The sequence below is a fragment of the Motacilla alba genome, chromosome 3, assembly GCF_015832195.1.
Source record: "Motacilla alba alba isolate MOTALB_02 chromosome 3, Motacilla_alba_V1.0_pri, whole genome shotgun sequence".
Classification (NCBI taxonomy): domain Eukaryota; kingdom Metazoa; phylum Chordata; class Aves; order Passeriformes; family Motacillidae; genus Motacilla; species Motacilla alba.
The window spans coordinates 1010354-1030519 of NC_052018.1; the positions used below are offsets into that span (position 1 = coordinate 1010354).

Here is a 20166-nt window from a genome sequence, read left to right on the forward strand (position 1 = left end):
GTGTGCTTTTTAGTTTTATTAATATGCTTGTTGTTTAATTTGTATTTTCATTATGCTGTCCTTTTCCTGCTTTTAGAGTGGCACAGGTTGCCCATTTTGTATTTCAAGTTTTTAAAACTAGACTTGCTCCTTTCTTGTTATTTAGTTTATTTAAGTGATTGGTGTTTGTCTATTATCTAGCTATTCTCTGCCAAGTTTTAAACTCCTCCTTTCCATCCCCTTTCCCCAGGACTTTCTTTACTCCTACTTCCATGAAATGCCAGTTTCTCCCCAACCTGCCTTTCACCTAGAAACTTCCCTGCCAGTTTTGTTTCTTCCAAACCCCGTTAGTTAACTGAGCATGTTTTCCTCCCTTGAAAATCTCCATTGGTTTATCCGTTGTATTCCCCACCTTGTATTTCTCCTGATTACTTAAAGATTGTATCCTCCCCTGAGACCTCCCCTCGTTCATAAGCTGTTGTCTGCCCTGAGTTTGGGGTCCTGGGACCTTGGGGAGGGGGAGTTTTGCCATCTAATAAAGTTACCCTGAGTTCTACCCCAGGACCCATTCTGTTGCCCTTTTGTTTCCACACTGCACCTCCACAGGTAGCTGGGATTCTGTTGGGCTGAGAGAGGGGGACTGTCACCCCTGCCCTGTCACCATCTAGCTGGGATGTGCAACAAGCCACCACGGAGCCACCAAGTTCAAAATCTCTGGTGACAGGAGGAAAAGTGCCTGCAAACCTTCTACTGGGCAACTGCCTTTAAACCTCTGGGGTTTTGACTCTGTCACACAACTGGGAGAATTGTCCTAGTCTCACTTCATTTGGATACAGGAGAGATTTATTCCTTGCAAAAAATCCTTCTGAGCATTCAGCTTCAATCCCACCAAGGCCACAACACTGTCACCAGCACAGGAATTGATCCCAGGGGCTTGGCCTGGGCTCCTGTGCCCTCCCAGAGCCTTCAGGAGCAGCTTTCCCTTGGGAATCCCTGCAGATTTGGGCAATGTGTGCAAGGGCTGTGGGCTCTGATTCCCCTCACCCACCTCACAGCAGATGCTCCCGTTGCTCCCAGCCTTGGCTTCCAGCAGACCAGGGTCAGGGACACAGCACAGCAGCAGTGGCAGGCCTGGGGTAGACAGCAGGATGTGGAGAAGATGGGAACCCCTCAAGAACTGAGGAGGAAGAGCAGCAGGAAGTCTCAGAATCCTAAGGGAGAATTGTTGCAGTGTGATGCCATAGCTCGTCTCAGTTATCCTGGTCCTTCCCCAGGTGCCAATCACCTCTCCTTTCCCCACACCCTGACCCCTGCTGAGCGCTGTCAGTCCTGGCATTCCAGCAGGGAGTGACTGGCAGAGTTCAAAAGATGCCTTCCACCCGTGGGGGCCATTGGCCCATCCAGGTGTCCATTTCACCTGAGACCTGCCCACCCTGTGCCTGGTTGGTGGGATCCCTACCCCTTCCCTCCCCCTCTCCCCGGGCTTAAAAGGAACAGCAACCATGCAGTCAGGGGTTCTGTTAGAACTGTTGCTAGATTCAGGGGCCACACAGCCCAGAATAAAATCTCTGGATTGAAACCCTCTGTCAGAACCAACTCCTTCCTTCACCACCGCCTTAAGGCTTCTCCATCAGCAAGAACCTGAAGAGCGGACCCTCTGCCAGAGGAAAACTCCATCCTGCTGCTACCTGGGGCTCTGGCATGCCTGGACTTGTCCTCATGTGCTCTGCTACAACATCCAGCTAGCCAATAGTGTCTCTGGGGTGAAACACCTCAGTTGCTGCTATTTGGTTTAGACGCAGGGCCAGGTAAGCAGAGGCACATCCCATCAGTAATATTGGTAAATATTCCAATAGAGAAGAGCAGACAGCCAGGAGAAGGAAACCCATGAGCATGGCATATTCATTCCAGGGAGCACTGGAGGTCAACCCTTCTCCTCCACTGGGGATTGCCTAGGCAGCAAAGACTCCTCAGGGCTCTTCTGGGGAGGTGAGCAGAGCAGGGTTTCACCTGGGACCCATATCCATGTTCCCCCACCAGAAGGAAGCTGCACATGCTGAAGAGGTGGGACAGAGCAAAGCCCATGAAGGTCAGCAAGGCCCAGTGCAGGTGCTGTCCCTGGGTCAGGGCAATTCCAGGCACAGGCACAAGCTGGGAAGAGAATGGATTGAGAGCAGCCCTGAGGAGAAGGACTCGGGGCTGCTGATGGGTGAGAGGCTGTCCAGGGAACATCTGTGCTCTCGGGGCAGCAGCCAAGGTGAGGAGGGGGCAGAGCCAGGGGAACAGAACTGACAATGGGGCAGCAGGGTCCTGTCCCACCCCTGCCCACATCACGCAGCTGCTGCTGGGGGGAAGCTCAGGGTCCTGGAGAGCAGGGAGAAGCAGCGCTGGGCTTGGATCCCAGCAGGCACTGAGCCCCCCCAGCAGCTCGTCTGCTCCCACCAGCAGGAGGGGGACAGCAGAAACAGGAAAAGCTGCTGGCTCAAGATAAGGTCAGTTCAGCAGCAGAGGAAAGCTGGGCCTGCTGGCGGAGCACAGGAGGGACTTCAGACACCAATTGTTTTCTTTGGGCGCATGTCCAGCTGCTCCCTGGGCAGCAGAGCCTCAGTGCAGAGCGGCTGCTCAGGAAGGGAACGGTTGGCTCAGGGTCAATGCTGGAACTTGTCCACTCGGGCCACTTTTCACAGTCCCAAATCTCTCCCACTAGAGTTCTCTCCCAAATTCTCTCCCACTAGAGTGATGCTAGGGCTGGTTCAGTCTCAGGAGCCAGAGGCTGTCCTGGACAACATTAACTCCAGCCCAGCCACACCCTGAGCCTGCCTCCAGGCACCCTTGGCAGTCCCTGCAAGGCTTCCCAGTGCTGCAGGAATAGGGGAAAAACCCCATGCGGCTGTGTCAGTGCCCGCAGAGAGGCACGGAGCACATTCAGGGCATAAGTGGGGACCGAATTCCTCCTTGGAAGCAAAGGAGGGAAGCAGCAAGGCTGGCAGCAGGACCTGCCATGGGAATGCCTGCACCCCGTTTGACAGGAACAGCCCCCCGAGAGTGTTTTAAGCACCCCTGCCCCTGGGAAAGGGGCTCTGGGAACACTGCTGCCTTTGTGGGGCTGTCCCACAGACCCGAGCACTCGGGGTGGTTATGCTTAGACTGTAAGAGAGGAGAATCCCACCCTCCCTGCACGGGCAGGAGAAGGAATGATCCCCCCCGGCTCCTGCCTGCAGGGGAGCGCAGCCATCCGGCCCCACCGCGGGGCTGGGGGTGTCCGGGCCGGGCAGGGTCGGCCCCGCCTGCGGGGAGCGTTTCCCGGCCGGGCACGGGCTGGCGGCAGGGAAGGGGCCCCGCTCGGCATCTGTGCCCGGCCAGCCCCGCTGCCAGCTCTCGGGCCAGCCTTGGCGCCTCCGCAGACTTCCCTGTGCCCCTCCATCCCCCGCATCCCTCCTCCTTCCCCCGCCGCTCCGCTCCGGCCGCTCTGACCCCGGCACCCTCCCAGCTCAGCCCCCGCAGCGCACACGGCTCCCCCGAGCTCCCCCAAAGCGGTGCCAGCAAAGGCGGCTTCCTGCAGCCCACGCTCGGAGCACACAGCGCCCGCCCGCTGCCCTCAGCCCCCTCTTCTCCTGCTCTGCCATCTCCCAAGCCCTGGCAAAGCACCGGGAACAGGAGACAGGGGAGCGACAAGATCCCGCTCCCGGCTGCTCCCGGCTCCCAGCCCCGCTGCTCCTCCCCATCCTCATCCCCATCCCCATCCTCTACCTTCTCCCTCCGGGCCCCGCAGCTCCCGGGCTGGGAGAAGTCCCGCACAACCCAAACAGCTCCGGCTCTTTTAGAGAGAGCTGCTTCTGCTGTTGTGCAGGCAGTCGGGGAGCAGCTGCTGCTTTCCTGTAAATAATGTGTTTTCCTGCTGCAGTGTGAAAGTGAAACTGCTGCTGGTTTCACGTGTGTTTGGCCGTGATAAAGTTTTTTGTGAGAGGTGGACTTGAGGAGGTTGGAGGTCTTTTCCTGCCTTGATGATTCTATGATTCCATGGAAGGCAGCAGGAGCTGGGCAGAGCCTGGGGCTCCTGGCTGGAAACCACCCACCCTGCTCCCCTTAGCCTGGATGATGGAATCCCAGAACTGGACATCCTCTGCCAAGGCGTGTCCACCCTTACAGGGAGGAATTCCTAATGCCCAATATCCCATCCTGGAACCCCTCCAGGTACTGGAAGGGGCTCTGAGCTCTCCCTGGAGCCTTCTCCTCTCCAGGTGAGCACCCCAAGCTCTGATGAGAGGAGGGATGGGGGAAGATGCTTATTGGTGTCATCAGATCTGTGCTCTGAACAGCCCAGGGACACCAGAGACAACCTCCAAAACCATCAGCCCCTGACTTGTGCAGGAATTCTTCCCTGGGAGATTTTGTGACGAGCTGGGATGGAATTCCCGCAGAAGTAGTGTCTGCCCCTTTCCAAGACAGGGACACCTGCCACTGTCCCAGCTTGCTCCAGGCAACCTAGCCTTCCTTGGGCACATCTCCAGCAGAGGAAGCAAAGGAGGAACAGAGCCTGACTGCAGCTTTCTTGGCAGGGACACCCCCCACCTGACAGTAACAGAGCGCTGGGGTTTGGCACAGGACATTCAACACCCAACCAGAGCAGGGGACCTGGATTGCTTTTCCCTTGGCACGTGGACACACCAATCCTGAGTGTGAGGCCTCAAAACAAGCACTGGAGTTTGGATATGGAGACCTCCAGCCTGCCAGGGCCAGCCATCACCTGGCCCAGGCTGACAAGTCAAGGGTGCTGGAGCAGACACAGCTGGCATTTGTGTGGCCTCAGGGGAAGCCTCAGCAGCTGCCAGGCAGGGCTGGGACACATCACCCACAGAGCATGGATTTGGTCCCTCTGGTCCACGTTTAGCTGAGCCTGTCTCCAGAGGGATATTTCCTCCAGCCAAAGAATTCCCTGCTGCAGGAGTGTTACAGGCACAGAATCCCAGGATCAATGAGGCTGGAAAAGACCTCCCAGACCCTGGAGTCCAGTCTGTGACTGATGCCCGTCTAGTCCCCAGCCCAGAGCTCTGAGTGCCATGTCCAGCCCTTCCCTGAACACCTCCAGGGATGGGCACTCCAAACCTCCCTGGGCAGTCTCTGCCAAGGCCTGAGCACCCTTTCCAGGAATAAATTCCTTCTGATGTCCAATCTGAGCCTGCCCAGGCTTGCGGCCATTTCCCCTTGTCCTGTCCCTGTTTCCTGGGAGAGGAGCCCGACCCCCCCGCCCCCGGCTGTCCCCTCCTGTCAGGGAGTTGTGCAGAGCCACAGGGTCCCCCCTGAGTCTTCTTTCCTCCAGGCTGAGCCCCTTTCCAGCTCCCTCAGCCCCTCCTGGGGCTCCATTCCCTTCCCAGCTCCATTCCCTTCCCTGGACACACTCCAGCCCCTGCAGGTCTCTCTTGCTGGCAGGAGGGGCCCAGAGCTGCCCCCAGCACTGGAGGTGCCCCAGCAGTGCCAGCACAGGGGACAGGCACTGCCCTGGCCCTGCTGCCACCGCAGAGCTGGCACAGCCCAGTGGCCATTGGCCTCTGGCACACTTGGGCTTGTGTCCAGCTACTGCACAACACCCCCAGGAAATCTTCTCCAGCACCATTAAACCATGACACCCTCTCTGCCAGCACTGCACCTTGTGCTGCACGGCTTCCTCAGACTCAGGAGCTCCTCAGTATCCCTTCAGGTGCCCCAGAGAACCATTCCCTCTCTGCCCCTGCCAGCCTGGGACAGCAGGAGCACACTCCTGCCTTGCCCCCAGCCAGCAGGAACATGCACACTGCAAACTGAAGCCATCTGCACTCCTGACTCCATGGCAGGAGTGACCCAGCCAGGGCTGGAGAAGGCTGGGGATCATCCTGCATCAAGCTCCTCTGCTCCTGCTCTGTCAGCCCCAGGGACACCAGCTCCTCTCCAAGGACAGGCTCCTTCCCATGTTGGGGACACTCTGCCTCCTCCACATCCCCCCACATCCACTGTCTCTTCAAGTCAATGGTGTGTGGCCAGAGAGCTTCTGCCAGGCACAGCTCACAGGCTGAGGCACAGCCAGGCCCTGGCACAGGTTGCCTAGAGAAGCTGTGGCTGCCCCTGGCTGCCCCTGGATCCCCCTGGAAGTGTTCCAGTCCAGGTTGGACTGGACTGGAGCAACCTGGGACAGTGGAAGGTGTCCCTGCCCATGGCAAGGGATGGCACTGGATGAGCTTTAAAGTCCCTTCCAGCCCCATGTGTGAGTCTGACAAGGTAACCCAGCTTTGGAAGCTGCAAAGGGCAGAGCACGCCAAGCCTCCATGCCTAAATCCAGGCTGGAATACGTGACCCAGTGTAAGACTCTGCCCAAAATTGCTTTCTTATCTGCCTCACGATCGTCAAGAAAAAAGGACTGAGACCACCGAAAGAAAGAGGATCCTACATCCTGGTTTGGTGGGGGTTCGCCAAGTTCCCGGGACTGGAACTTGAGTTACTGTACCTCACGCTACACTGCTCCCAGAGAAAAGGACGAGGGGCATCTTGACCTTCCTTCGCCTGCACCGCTCTGTAACAATGGCCTGGAGTTTTCCACCCCCAAGCCTGGCTGGACTCTCTTCTGGAATTACCCTTCGGTGGTCTCCACAGAAGACCCTTCATCTACTGAACAACCACCGTGGCAGATGGACTGAGATGGGAGAAACCACTCCCTCTAAGACTGAGACATGAAATCCCTATGTGGACAAGACTCTTTTTCTCCTCAAGGACTGAAATCTGTAATCTGGGGGGAGGAGGGCAGTGTGTGTGTGGGGAGAACAGCTAACTGAACTGATCATGTTTGCCTGCAGGCAGTGAACCAGGAAAACAATAGCTCTCCCCACTGTTGAGATCACAAGACTATTGCGCTCTTTCTCCCCCTCCTTCCCAACTTTTTACATAAAAGGCCCCTCAAGTCAGCTAGCCTTTCGAGATCTCCCCAACGTAAAGGCGACTCCTCAACTGGACATCGACTGGACTTCGAAGAATTGCATCGCCTCTATGTTGGTAGATATACCTACTCTGTCTTTCCTTCCTTTCCTATAGGGTTCTTTTTTCTCTCTCTCTCTCTCTCTCTCTCTCCAGTTCCCTCCAATGCATTTTGCTGTGATTGTTCAATAAAGTACATTGATTTTGTTGCTGCAAACCCCCTTGCCGTGTTGGTGTTTTGTACCCTGAGATCAGATAACGAACCATCACAATCTCGTCCATAAGGGCGGATCGTGACATAAAATTGGCGTCACGGACAGGATCCTGGTTGACAGACTCCACTTGGGACTCTGTCTCTGGGATTTCATAAAAGATCTCTCGGTGCAAAAGGGGGAAAACTGTTGTTGTATTTGTCTGTATTTGGACTGTTTGGGAGAGAAAGGGGCGTCTGAGGAAACTAAACAGAGCCTCCCAAACAGGTTAGCCCCTTTGCCTACTCAGGAAAGTGAGGGGAAACACGACAGAGGTTGTGTGTTTGATTTTCCTGTGGTAGTTTTGATCCTCTCACAAAAACCTGCTTTTGTTGTTGTGTTTGTCTGTATTTGGACTGTTTGGGAGAGAAGGGGCGTCTGAGGAAACTAAGCAGAGCCTCCCAAACAGGTTAGCTCCTTCGCCTACTCGGGGAAGTGAGGGGAAACACGACAGAGGTTGTGTGTTTGATTTTCCCCGCAGTAGTTTTGATCCTCTCACAAAAAACTGCTTTGTGTGCATGTGCATGTGTGTGTGTTTGGACTGTCTGGGAAGGAAGAGACTCTCCTGAAGAAACTAAGTAGGGCCTCTCAGACAGATTTTGTCTCTTCAACTACCCAGGGAAGCGAAGGGAAACACAGCAAAGGCTGTGCGGTTTTTGTAACTTAAGTTGTACCTCCCTGTCGTAGTTTTGGTCCCTTCACAAAATGACTGAGAACCTCAGTGTAAAAGGTAAAGCTGAATTTTATGCTCTGCTTGGTAAATACAATGCCGCACCTTCTACAGAAGGAGAAGAATGGGCAAACTGCAATTGGTCTAATTTAGAAAATGTTATTAATAAAATATGCTCTCTGCAACATGAAAATAGGCTAAAACTGGGCAAAAATAAGACTATCCTCTGCTCAGTTTTGGGAGCCTGTCTCACAGCAGCTGTAGAAACCCGCTTTAAGCGGAAAAGTGAGGAAATGGCAATAATTGAATCCCTCCAAAATCTAGTTGAAGTTTTGCAAAAACAGTTAGATGAAGCAAGAAATGAAAAAAATTTATTACGGGCTGCCTTGAGAGAGGAACGTGTTAAAATCTCACATAATGCTGATTCTTCAAAAGAGACAGAGGAGAAGGAAACTCCTCACAGTAATCAAAATTACCCTAAAAAAGAATTAGCTCTGATGAAAAATTGTGGGGATCACTGCTGTTCTAGTATGGGACCTCTAATTATAACAGAATATAACTATATCAATGATGAGGATTTTAACCCGCACATAACCACCAAGGAAAACCCGTATACTGCTACTGAATTAACAAAACTTGCAAAGGAGTATGAGCTTCTCTCCCACAAATCAGAAACAGAATACATATGTCAAGTGTCTCTCACTGGGGGGGATCAAAAGTCCCTGACTCAGTGCACAGCTCATCGGGCAGAGGGACTTAACCCCTTGGAAAGGGGAGACCTTTTAACCATAGCTGGTACCCCTGACCAACTCCCGGAAAACATTCACAAAACTGGCTGCCTGCAAATGATTCGTGAAAAGAAACTAATTCCTAGTTCTGAGTTACCAATGCAATCACCTGTAAAGCCTGAAATTATAGCCTCTTTAATGCAAGGGCTTCCAGGAACATTTGAACCTATAGCAATTTTCCCTCAAAAAACTATAGCAGCCCTGGACCCTATCCATCCTCCAGATCCCTACCAGGTGGAGTGGGAACTTGCCTCTTCACAACTATCGGTACACATCTTGCAGTGGGGTTCTGAGGGTCCGACAAAACCTGTTTGTTTCTATTCCCGTGGTTTCAAAGATGCTGAGAAAGGATACTCTACCTGGGAAGGGGGGTTGTCTGTGGTTAGCTTAACTCTTATAGAAGTGGATAAAAACTTAGCAATACCCAAAACTGAGAGCCTGGGTAGTAGCCAAGACAAACTTGCCTCTGTGAGTAAAGCAGCCCCTCCTTTCTCCCCTGCTTCTGCGAACAGAGAGGAAGAAAGCAGCACACAAGTTAAAATACTGTTAACTATTTGGAGTATTTTCCAGCATGAGGGACAAAATTATTTCCTTGTCTGTATTTATACTGAGTCCTATGCTGTGTTTTTATTTGTGTTGGTCCAGGCCGATGCTTTCAAAGGAGTTACCAGAGATAATACTGTTAAAGCATTGCAGGGATGGTTTGGAATTTTCCTAAAACCACAGGAAATTCAATCTGATAATGTTTCTCACTTTACTGTCCAAGATGTGCAGGATTGGGCAAAAGGTGAAGGGGTTAAATGGATTTCTCACACCTCTTACTATAGATGGGGGGTTAATGGGTGTCCCAAAATCACTGCTTTTTGCCCAACAGCTCCAAGCATAATTCCTTCACTACAGGAACCAGATGACTTCAAGAACCCAGCACATTGCCCTGGACAACCTGTTTGGGTGGACTCCCCTGCTACAGGGGAAGTACCACTGATATTAAAAACCTTTCTGACAATTCCATCGTTCTAACTTTTCCTGCCTCTTTGTGGCAGAGCTTGTTGTGTTTGCTTTTACAGAAGAACTCCGAGGGACAACATGAAGACCTGATAAACCATGACAACACTGGCACTGGACAACAAAAATAATGTTTTCCCTTCCCTTTATGGTAACACCAGGTGATGATATTACATATAACGTGTAAATTATTTGAACTTAAGTAAATTGGCTGCCACAACCAAAAGATTTGACTAAAATTCAGCAACCACTGCAATCATCCTTATTGGCTCTGGGAACGCATCAGTGGCTGCTATCAAACATTTTGCCGAATTGGGAAAAGGTAAATATAGATGACCACAGATTGATGATTGATGTACTGAGTGCTACACAAAACAATGTTTCTTTGGCTCTCAGCTGTATCCAGGCACAATTATGGATGCAGTCCGTTTCTGCCTCAATTATAAGAGAAGGGGAAGAATGCATCTTTCCTACTGAGATTTGGAAAATAATTTGGGAAAGTGCCACTGATTTTGAAAGAGAATTCCAATCCTGGTGGAACCTGGTGAACTTTACCTATGACCCCATTACAAACACAGCCACAGCTTTTGTGTTAACGATACGCAATGCTTCTGTACATTTCATATTCCCTATTATCCCATTAGGGCTGAATCACGACGGAGCCATTCTCTATCCTTCTGGACATAGGGAATGGGCCCGCCACGTTGGTAACAAATGGCAAACTGTTAACCTGGAATCTTGTATTGTCCGAGAACAACAAGGGTTCATCTGTGAAAGCAATGCAATAACCGCTCAGGATATTTGTTTAGACACAGAGCAAAACATCTGTCATTTTGAAATTCATCCTAACGAGACTTCTAAAACAGTTTTAATATACATAGGCAACGGATGTGCATGCTTTAGAACTGCTTGTGATATTGTATTTGTAGAAGATGTATTCGTAGATACCAGTAATCATTCAAATTTTTGTGCTTGTAACTTTACTAAGATTGCAGGATGTGATTTTTCCTATGAAGCTCCGGTTACGTCTCACTACCTTTTGCAATCCAACTACACGCTGATCCACAAATTAGAACCCACTCCCATCGGGATGAACCTCACATTGGTAAGACAACTGTTGCTCCACCAGGACCTGAACGAGATTTTGGAAAAGATCAAGAAAAATGGACAGAAAACCTTGGTGACTGTTCATCACAATGTAAAACAGATACACCGTGTCTTGTAAAGAGTAAAGAGAGATGCCGAGCACCAGTGGTGGAACACTCTTTTCGGGTGGTCACCAACTGCCACAAGTGTCCTGAATACCATGTGTCATCCCATTGTTGTTCTTCTCATTCTAGTTTTGATTGGTTTTGTTCTATCCATAATCTTGTTTGTAATGAATTGGAGAATGATGAAACGGCTAACTAGGCTGACAGCTATAATCAATGCTCACAACTTGGCTGATGTTTTCAATACTGTAGACATTCCTAAGACTGTTGACACAAAATGGGTATAAACTAGAATATGCATTTTGGAACAATCATTAGTTTCCTTTTAATGATTTTGTAAGAATTATTCTGATTCATAGTGAATTATTTGGATAAAATCATTTAGAGATTATTTTCTAAATCAATTGTGATTTAATTTTGCTTTTGCTTTTAATTGTTTATGATTTATTTTGATTGTTTAAGAATATTGTTTTGAAAATCAATTGTGATTTAATTTTGCTTTTGCTTTTCAATTGTTTAATATTGTTTTGAATTGATATTAATCATGTTGAACAATTGCTTCCCTTCTTTTTCTTTTTCTCTCTTTTCCTATTTTCCATTTTCCTCTTTTTCTCTCTCTCTTTTTCCCCCTTCTGTCATACTGTGTCTGTTTTCCGAGGTATACTACCGACATATGAGCCCCGCTGATGAAGACAATCGTGAGTCACGGGGTGGTGTAAGACTCTGCCCAAAATTGCTTTCTTATCTGCCTCACGATCGTCAAGAAAAAAGGACTGAGACCACCGAAAGAAAGAGGATCCTACATCCTGGTTTGGTGGGGGTTCGCCAAGTTCCTGGGACTGGAACTTGAGTTACTGTACCTCACGCTACACTGCTCCCAGAGAAAAGGACGAGGGGCATCTTGACCTTCCTTCGCCTGCACCGCTCTGTAACAATGGCCTGGAGTTTTCCACCCCCAAGCCTGGCTGGACTCTCTTCTGGAATTACCCTTCGGTGGTCTCCACAGAAGACCCTTCATCTACTGAACAACCACCGTGGCAGATGGACTGAGATGGGAGAAACCACTCCCTCTAAGACTGAGACATGAAATCCCTATGTGGACAAGACTCTTTTTCTCCTCAAGGACTGAAATCTGTAATCTGGGGGGAGGAGGGCAGTGTGTGTGTGGGGAGAACAGCTAACTGAACTGATCATGTTTGCCTGCAGGCAGTGAACCAGGAAAACAATAGCTCTCCCCACTGTTGAGATCACAAGACTATTGCGCTCTTTCTCCCCCTCCTTCCCAACTTTTTACATAAAAGGCCCCTCAAGTCAGCTAGCCTTTCGAGATCTCCCCAACGTAAAGGCGACTCCTCAACTGGACATCGACTGGACTTCGAAGAATTGCATCGCCTCTATGTTGGTAGATATACCTACTCTGTCTTTCCTTCCTTTCCTATAGGGTTCTTTTTTCTCTCTCTCTCTCTCTCTCTCTCTCCAGTTCCCTCCAATGCATTTTGCTGTGATTGTTCAATAAAGTACATTGATTTTGTTGCTGCAAACCCCCTTGCCGTGTTGGTGTTTTGTACCCTGAGATCAGATAACGAACCATCACAATCTCGTCCATAAGGGCGGATCGTGACACCCAGTACTGAGATTTGTGCTGGATCAGGCATTTCCCAAGGCTAAAATAGCCAAGAACAAGATCTGGTTTGACACATGGAGACGGGAACGACGTGGGTCCCATGGATATGACAGTACGGAGCAGCCACAGGGCAGGAGCATGGTGGTCCTGAGGTCCATGGGGGCAGTTCCTGGGCTGGCCCAGCTCCCGGGAAACCCACAGCCCCCTCTGCGGTCGTTTTGTTTAGGGGACAGCCCTAGCGCTTGCTGTGTGTGTTGACAGATCATCACTGCCTCCCTGGACCCCAGCCCAGGAGGAGAAAAAGCTCCCAGTGACACCATGACCCCTTAAGAAAGGGGGGGTGTTCCATGTCACACACAGTCCCACCTTTAACACACTGGTCCTTGCTGCACCCACAGCCTTTTTAAACCCAGGTCTAAATGCAAGTCTTCTGCCACAAAATCCTGGCTCTCTCTGCAATCCCCCCAACCCACACACCTCAGGTCTCACTGCAGCCATCCTCCCAAACCCTGTGTTCCCCTGATACCACCCCTAATCTGGGGTCTCACTGCAGAGCTCTCCATATCCTGAAACCCCAGTGTCTCACTGGAGCTTCGCCCCAAAACCCAGATTTTCTTGCAACCCCTGCCATGGTTTGACACCAGCCAAAAAGCAGGTACCCATCAAGAAAACTATTGACTCATGCTCTTCTGCTGCAGTTGAGCAGAGGAGGGGGAGTTGTGGAGGCCAGTAAAACAACTGAGGAGAAGCTTAGCACACTCCCCTGGAGGGACAACCCTTAAGCAACAACCTCCCTAGTCATGGGGAGGACAAAAAGCTTTTTCCGGAATGCATTGTTGCCCTATGTTGATTCTATGTATCCCATTGGCCCTTCCCCTTTTTTCCACCCCTGTGCCCTCATCTCATCCATTCTGATGTTCTATATGCCCCCACCCCTTGCTATCCCTATATATAAACCCCTGCTCTCTCTGTCTGGAGAGTTCTTTGTGTCTGGACCCCTTGGCAGTAGGAGCTCCATAAAGACCCTCCATGGAACCCCATACAAAGACCCTGTCCCTTCCTTCTGCGTTGCTTATGGCTGAAATCACCCAAGAGCTGAAATCACTCAGTCAGGGCGAGACGTGCCTGTGCACTCAGGACATCTTCTTAAACATGCTTCTCTACCATTTCCACCTGCTGTGACAAGCGGTGCCCGAACAGGGACCCGGCATGAGGAGGTGCCTGGAGAAGCATCTCCACCAGCTTTGTGCTGCTGGACACAAGCGTCTTTCGGGACAGCCACTTCCTTGAGGAGAACTACTCACGTTCTGGAGAGTGTTATCTGAAGGGTGACTGGGACCCTCCAAAGAAGCCAGAAAAAACCCGAAAGCTGGTCGACTAGTGACCACCCACCCAGTGGGTTTAGTTTGACCCTTAGAAAGTGAGTTTCATATATATATATATATTGGGGTCACCTTTTTCATTTTTTCTTTCTCCCCTTTTGCTGCTTGGTGTGGGAGAGAAGCCTGAGGATGGGAAACCAACTTACTCATTCTAAAGTTAGCCTTCCTCAAAAGGACAGTTATCTCCAAGTTGTGGGTGTCCTTGTAGCAGGGAAATTGAAGTTTTCTAAGGGGAATCCTAAGAGATTTATATCCGTAACCATGAGGAGTGTCTTCTTTCTAATTTGTTTGGGTTAGTTTTAGTCTTTGTTTCACCTTATTGTTAAGTCAATGGTAAAAATGGGGAATGATTTGAGGAGTGATTTGGGAAAAGTTTCAGGTGTCCAGTTCAAAACCCCTTCCCCTTCATCCTCTTCCCATGCCCCTAAACCCCCTTTCCTTTCAGAGAAGCAATCGGCCAGCGGGTCTTGCTACCCTGCACAGGGTTGCTACTGTCTCCCTGATGCTCCCCCATCCCCTGTCTGCCCTTGCCAGGACGACACTGGCCATGCCACCTTGGACCTTCCCCTCAACCTTGTCCCTGTAGCCATGTACCCTGTTCCATCTCCCCATGCTGCTGTTATCCCACAAAATGGCGCCGGCAACATGGCCAGCCTGGCCATCTTGTCTCCTTCTCTTCCAAGTTTTCCCACCCTCCTGTCTCAGAATGGCCACTTTCCCGCTCCTCCTCCGCCTTTTCCTCTGCCCTCCATTGTGCTTGGCTTCTCCCTTCCCCCTGCGTCAATGGGTGTAACCATGTCAGGACCCTCCTGTGGTGGTTTCCGTTCGAAACCGGGCAGAAAGACTAATTTTTTGTAGTGGTTTTGGTTTGCCAATTTCAGATTTCCACAGTTTTGAGATTTCCTAACTAATGCATTGATGAGTGTGGTGGGCTTCAGTGCTGGTTAGTCACCAGTGCACTCATTTCCTGCTGTGAGACAGGATTAGGAGGAAAGCAAAGCAGGCTCCAAACTTTAAAAGGGTATAAAGAAAAATTTATTAATAGTAACTAAAAGGGGATAAAGAAGTAGTATGAATCAAAACAAACCCTGCAGAACAATTCTCCTTCCCCCACAACCTTTTATTTTCCACTGATAATGTAAAGAAACAAAACTTAAACTTTCCAGTCAGTTTACCACCTCTGAAATAGTCTTTCTTCAGTTCACTTAGGGAGAGAAGTCCCTCTTGTTAAGGTTATGGAGACTTCTCCAGAAGAGGAAAAAACAGTTCTCCCATGGTTCTCAATTTCGTCACAAACCACAGCTGCCCAGGGAACCCTGCCATTGTGAAGTCCCTCCCATTTTCCACAAGCCTTCCCACAGCTTGTTGATGGGCCATGTCAACTTGTGGGGTATTGTTTTAAAGATGAGCTGTTCAAAGCCAAAAGTTCTCATTATTTATCTCTAAAATCATCTTCATCTCTAGGAACAGAGATCTTCTCTTCCTGGGGGCACAGGATCATTCTTCTCTCCTTCTCTGTTCAATCTTCTCATAGGATCACATCTACCTTAACATCTGCTTACTTTGGCATGGTAGCTTTTGCTCAATATCAAATTGAACCCTTCATCTCCCCATGTTTTCATGTGTTACAGGGAAACAGAATCTTTTCTCCATAGCTTCACAAGGGGATTTCAGCCCCAAGATCAAGGCATCTCCTCATCACTCCCATCTGGGACTTCACTTCTTCTTCACTGACCTCTATTGCCACGTCTGGGGTCACCATTTATTACCGTGGGTCTTCTGGGCAGTCAGGACTTGGTGAAGCGAAGGAGAGATCTTGACTCCATTTCAGAAGGCTGGTTTATTATATTATGATATATATTACATTAAAAAAGACCACACTATAACTATACTACAAAGAACAGAGAGAAAAGAATCATCAGAAGGCGAGACAGGAATAGAAAGGAATGAATAACAAGGTTCTGTGACTCCTAGAGAGTCCGAGAGCTGCTGCCTCCTTGATTGGCCACCAAGTAGAAAAATTGACCAATCAAGAAAGCACCTGCTGCATTGCACAGTAGCAGATAACAAATTGTTTGCACTTGAAGCTGAGGCCTTCTCAGCTTCTCAGGAGAAGAAAATCCTAGCAAAGGGATTTTCATAAAATATCACAACCACAGACCTCGATGTCTTCATGTTGCTCCTTTACATGCTTGCATTTTGTTCCTTTCCCTTCACTTGAGGGAGGATTGAAGCACTGAAAGATTTAACATCTCATCCAGGGCCTACAGATGGTCACCTGACCCTGGCCAGTAGCTTGTGGCAGGAGCTGCGGCTGGGGCTATGTCAGGATTGGCCGCATTGCTGGTCTTTGGTTTTTGCTCTGCTCCATTCCAACCGCAGGACCACTCTACATGGGCTGCAGTGCTGCCTCTGGTCTCAGCCACATGATCTCGTGAGGTGGCTGCGCTGGGGAGGGGACCTGGCAGAAAGATATTAACAGCTGCCCTGTCTCAGCCAGAGCCCCCACAGCTTCCCCACTCCCTGCCTGGCAGCTTCTGGGGCCTGGCCAAGCCAGGACGGAGCCCAGTGGGCTCTCCAGAATGGGGCCAGGATCTGTGGCACAGCCTGCCTGATTTGGCCCAGCTGAGACAGAGGCCAGGCCAGGACTTATTCCTGTTCCCAGGCCAGAAGGAAAAGAGGAAGTTCCTGGTTTCTTTAGTCTTTAACATGGGTTTTTCAAGAGGCATGTACAACTTTCTAGTGGCTAAAAGCATTGCATCACTTCTGCAAATGTCTTCCTTGCAAAACCAGGATACAAGGCCATGTAAAGGTAAACTGTCCACACCAGTCCATACCACAGGGTGTAGCAGTGTGAATTGCTGCTAGCATAGTCCAGGGTAAGGAAGCTAAAAGGACCTTTGTGTAACATCCACAGATGTTTTATTCAGCCGCGCGGTGAGATGATCAGCTCCCAGACACAGACACACATTCAGAATCCAGATTTCTCTCCCCAGGGGCCCAAAGGCTGACCCTGGTCTTGGGGCAGTACAAAGATAAGGGCCAATCAGGGAATCAGGAGGGAGTGGCTCTGGGACAAAGTACAGACATAGGAACAGGGGAAGGAGCCAATGGGGTCTAACAGCTTTTTGAGGGAAGCTTCTTGTGTCTCCCTAGACCAGGGAATGCCTCCCCAGGGTCTTCAAAATTCCCTGTTTTTCTATATTATTAAGAAAGCTTCTCTGAAGGATCAACTGAATCAACACAAAATGACAAAAAACAATCAAAAGCACCCATAAGACAGTTTTTCAAAATGCAAACAATTCTGAGTCCCCAATGTCCCAACAGATTTCCTGGAGTGGCTTAGAGCTGGCAAGAGGGATGCAGGGTTTTCTTAGCACGGTTTAACAAGAAACTGAGTCAGGAGAAGTTTCTTCAGCAGGGACTGGTTCTCTGCCACTTGCGGCACTGTTGTTGGCTCTAACTGGCTCTGTATGAGGTAGTGTAAGTGGTGGTGTGTCGGCTGAAAACTCCAAAAAGAAATCATTAAGAAAATGATAGTTACTTTAGGGAAATTTTTTTTTCTTTCCCTCCCATTCACCCTCCCTCTGGTATTATGAAGGAACTCTGGGGGAAGGGATTAGTGGAGGGAGGCCATGCAAGGAGGGAAAAGGTGGTAGGAATTTGTGGGAACATTAAAAAGAGGTAATAGGACAATGAAAATCAAAGGGGAAAGTGGGGGGGGGGGGGGGCAGTGAGGCCACAGGAATCGGGGAAGGGTATTAGAAGTGGGACTTATTGGACTGGAAGGTTCTTTCATTATGGAGGTGGACTCTCTCTCTTGGGTGGAGGATGGCTCATCGGTGTTCTGTGCTCTTCCAGCTTTTAGGCTGTGGCTGGGACTTGGTTGCTGGTTTTGGGTTTTATTTCCTTGGTTGGAGTGTGGAGGACTTCTATGATGTGGGTAATATTTCACAGGTTTGTAGTTTGGTGCATGTTTACTACCTTGCACTGGATGTCCACCCGGTCCTGTCACATCGGCTGCTTGGGGGCCTTTTCTTCCTTGTATTCTATTCCACAATTTCTCCATCTCCTGGACTGTGGAGGTATCTCCTGGGGTTCATCTTTTTTATAGCAGTCTGATGAACAAACACATCTTCTTTGGTATCATTCTGGGTTATGAAGGCATATCTGTTTTTTACATTGAACCATTTTATCGTCCCCAAAATGTTCATGGCAGGGACTTTACCTTTGCCAGTGGGTTTGTGTTGCTGGTGCTGGACGTGATGTTGGTGTTGAGGTTGGTGCACTGCCGTGTGGGGTTCATCCTGCTCCCGGTGCTGGTGGCCACGCTGAGACCTGTTTTTTTCTCGGGGGTCTCTCTCAGCTGATACCCATGGGCGCTGCTGGCATGGGGCTTCCAGAGCAGTAGCGGTGGCTTGGACCCCACGGGTGGGTGGGGGGCAGTGGTTTCACTGCCAGGACTGCGGTTCTGAGCCATCCCCCAGCAGGGCTGCCTGCCCGGCAGTCTTGCCTGCCTGCTCTTGGCCCTGGTGCTGCGGGCTGCCGTGACCTGGGCTTGGCCACGGGTTTTCCGTGGAGGCAGTGCTTTTTGGTGCTTTTTGGTGCGAGCGGGAACGGCTCTCACCTCAGCGCTACATCCCGTGGTGCTATAGCAGCCGAGGGAAACAAATCCATTCTTTCGTTTGTGCTTTCCAGCACTGCAAGTGCCTGTGGGGTTTCTTTCCCCTTCATTGTAAGAAACTGGTGCAGCTTTATATTGCCAATCAGAGGCTGCTCCTCTGACCTCCCCTCCCTCACTCCTGGGACTGTGGAAGCTGTGGGAGGAGGCGTGGGGAGAGGAGGGTAGAAAGGCAGACCCCGTGGCTCCCGCCATGCAATCTCCACCATCTTGAGCACATGAGTGTGATTACACAGCCATGGCCATGTAGTGACAGCAAAGCTCGGCAGCAGGAGTAAAGACAAGAGAGCTTGGTGAAGGGGTTTGCAGCTGGGGTTCCCTATTTAACTGTAAGATTCTGAATGCATGTCATCATCATATTAAAAAAGGCTAGAATTCTTTATGGAGTTCTTCCTCAGGTCGTAAGTTTTCCCAAACTATTTCCAGAAAGTCATTGGTTAGGACTACGTTCCATGAAATAGAAGGAAAATGCTTAAATAACCAGTGTACAAAACACTTCAACTCCCTCTATGAAAAATCAAAATCTTCTTGAAGAAAAGACTTTTTAAGGTGGAGGTGAACTTCTTGTTCTGCGTGGGTGAGCGCTGTTTTCATCTTAACCCAGTCTCTTCCCAACACCTGACAGTAAAAGGAGGAAGGAACTAAAATTTCAAACTCACCACACTGGGGTAAGACGATGAAAATCTCCGGGTGGTCTAGTGCAGATGTTTTCTAGGAGAAGAGGTTCCTGTTCGGGCACCATTTGTGGCAGCCTAAATTGCTGCTAACATCCTCCAGGGTAAGGAAGCAAAATGGACCTTTGCGTAATATCCACAGATGTTTTATTTAGCCGCATGGTGAGATGATCAGGTCCCAGACACACACACATTCAGGGTCCAGCTTTCTCTCACCAGGGGCCTGGGGGCTGACCCTGGTCTTGGGCCAGTACAAAGGAAAGGGCCAATCAGGGAATCGGGAGGAAGTGGCTCAGGGACATAGGAACCAGACATAGGAACAAGGTGTAAGACTCTGCCCAAGATTGCTTTCTCATCTGCCTCACGATCGTCGTGAAAGAAGACAGAGACCACTGAAAGAGAGAGGATCCTACATCCTGGTTTGGTGGGGGTTCGCCAAGTTCCCGGGACTGGAACTTGAGTTATTGTACCTCACGCTACACTGCTCCCAGTGAAAAGGACAAGGAGCATCTTGACCTTCCTTCGCCTGAACAATGGCCTGGAGTTTTCCACCCCCAAGCCTGGCTGGACTCTCTTCTGGAATTACCCTTTGGTCTCCACAGAAGACCCTTCATCTACTCTACAACCACCATGGCAGATGGACTGAGATGGGAGAAACCACTCCCTCTAAGACTGAGACATGAAACCCCTATGTGGACAAGACTCTTTTTCTCCTCAAGGACTGGAACCTGTAATCTGGGGGGAGGAGGGCAGTGTGAGGGTGGAGAACAGCTAATCGAACTGATCATGTTTGCCTGCAGGCAGTGAACCAGGAAAATAATAGCTCTCCCCACTGTTGAGATCATAAGACTATTGTATTCCTTCCACCCCTCCTTCCCAACTTTCAATATAAAAGGCCCCTCAAGTCAGCTAGCCTTTCGAAGATCTTCCCCAACGTGAAGGCGACTCCTCGACTGGAC

General features: G+C 50.0%; 2 protein-coding genes and 1 pseudogene across 2 annotated transcripts in view; all 3 read right to left on the reverse strand.

Moving 5' to 3' along the window:
- Nucleotides 1–3863, reverse strand: part of LOC119698525 (interferon-induced very large GTPase 1-like) — a 39992-nt gene extending 36129 nt beyond the window's left edge. Inside the window, exons 1-2 of the mRNA XM_038130495.1 lie at nt 3730–3863; nt 1028–1190 (exon numbers count right to left, since the gene is read on the reverse strand). The gene's annotated coding sequence lies outside the window, so the exon portion shown is untranslated. The remainder of the gene's footprint in view (nt 1–1027; nt 1191–3729) is intronic.
- Nucleotides 1–20166, reverse strand: part of LOC119699072 (interferon-induced very large GTPase 1-like) — a 179779-nt gene that overhangs the window by 70662 nt on the left and 88951 nt on the right. The gene's annotated exons all lie outside the window — the stretch shown is intronic.
- Nucleotides 1–20166, reverse strand: part of LOC119699070 — a 75614-nt pseudogene that overhangs the window by 9138 nt on the left and 46310 nt on the right.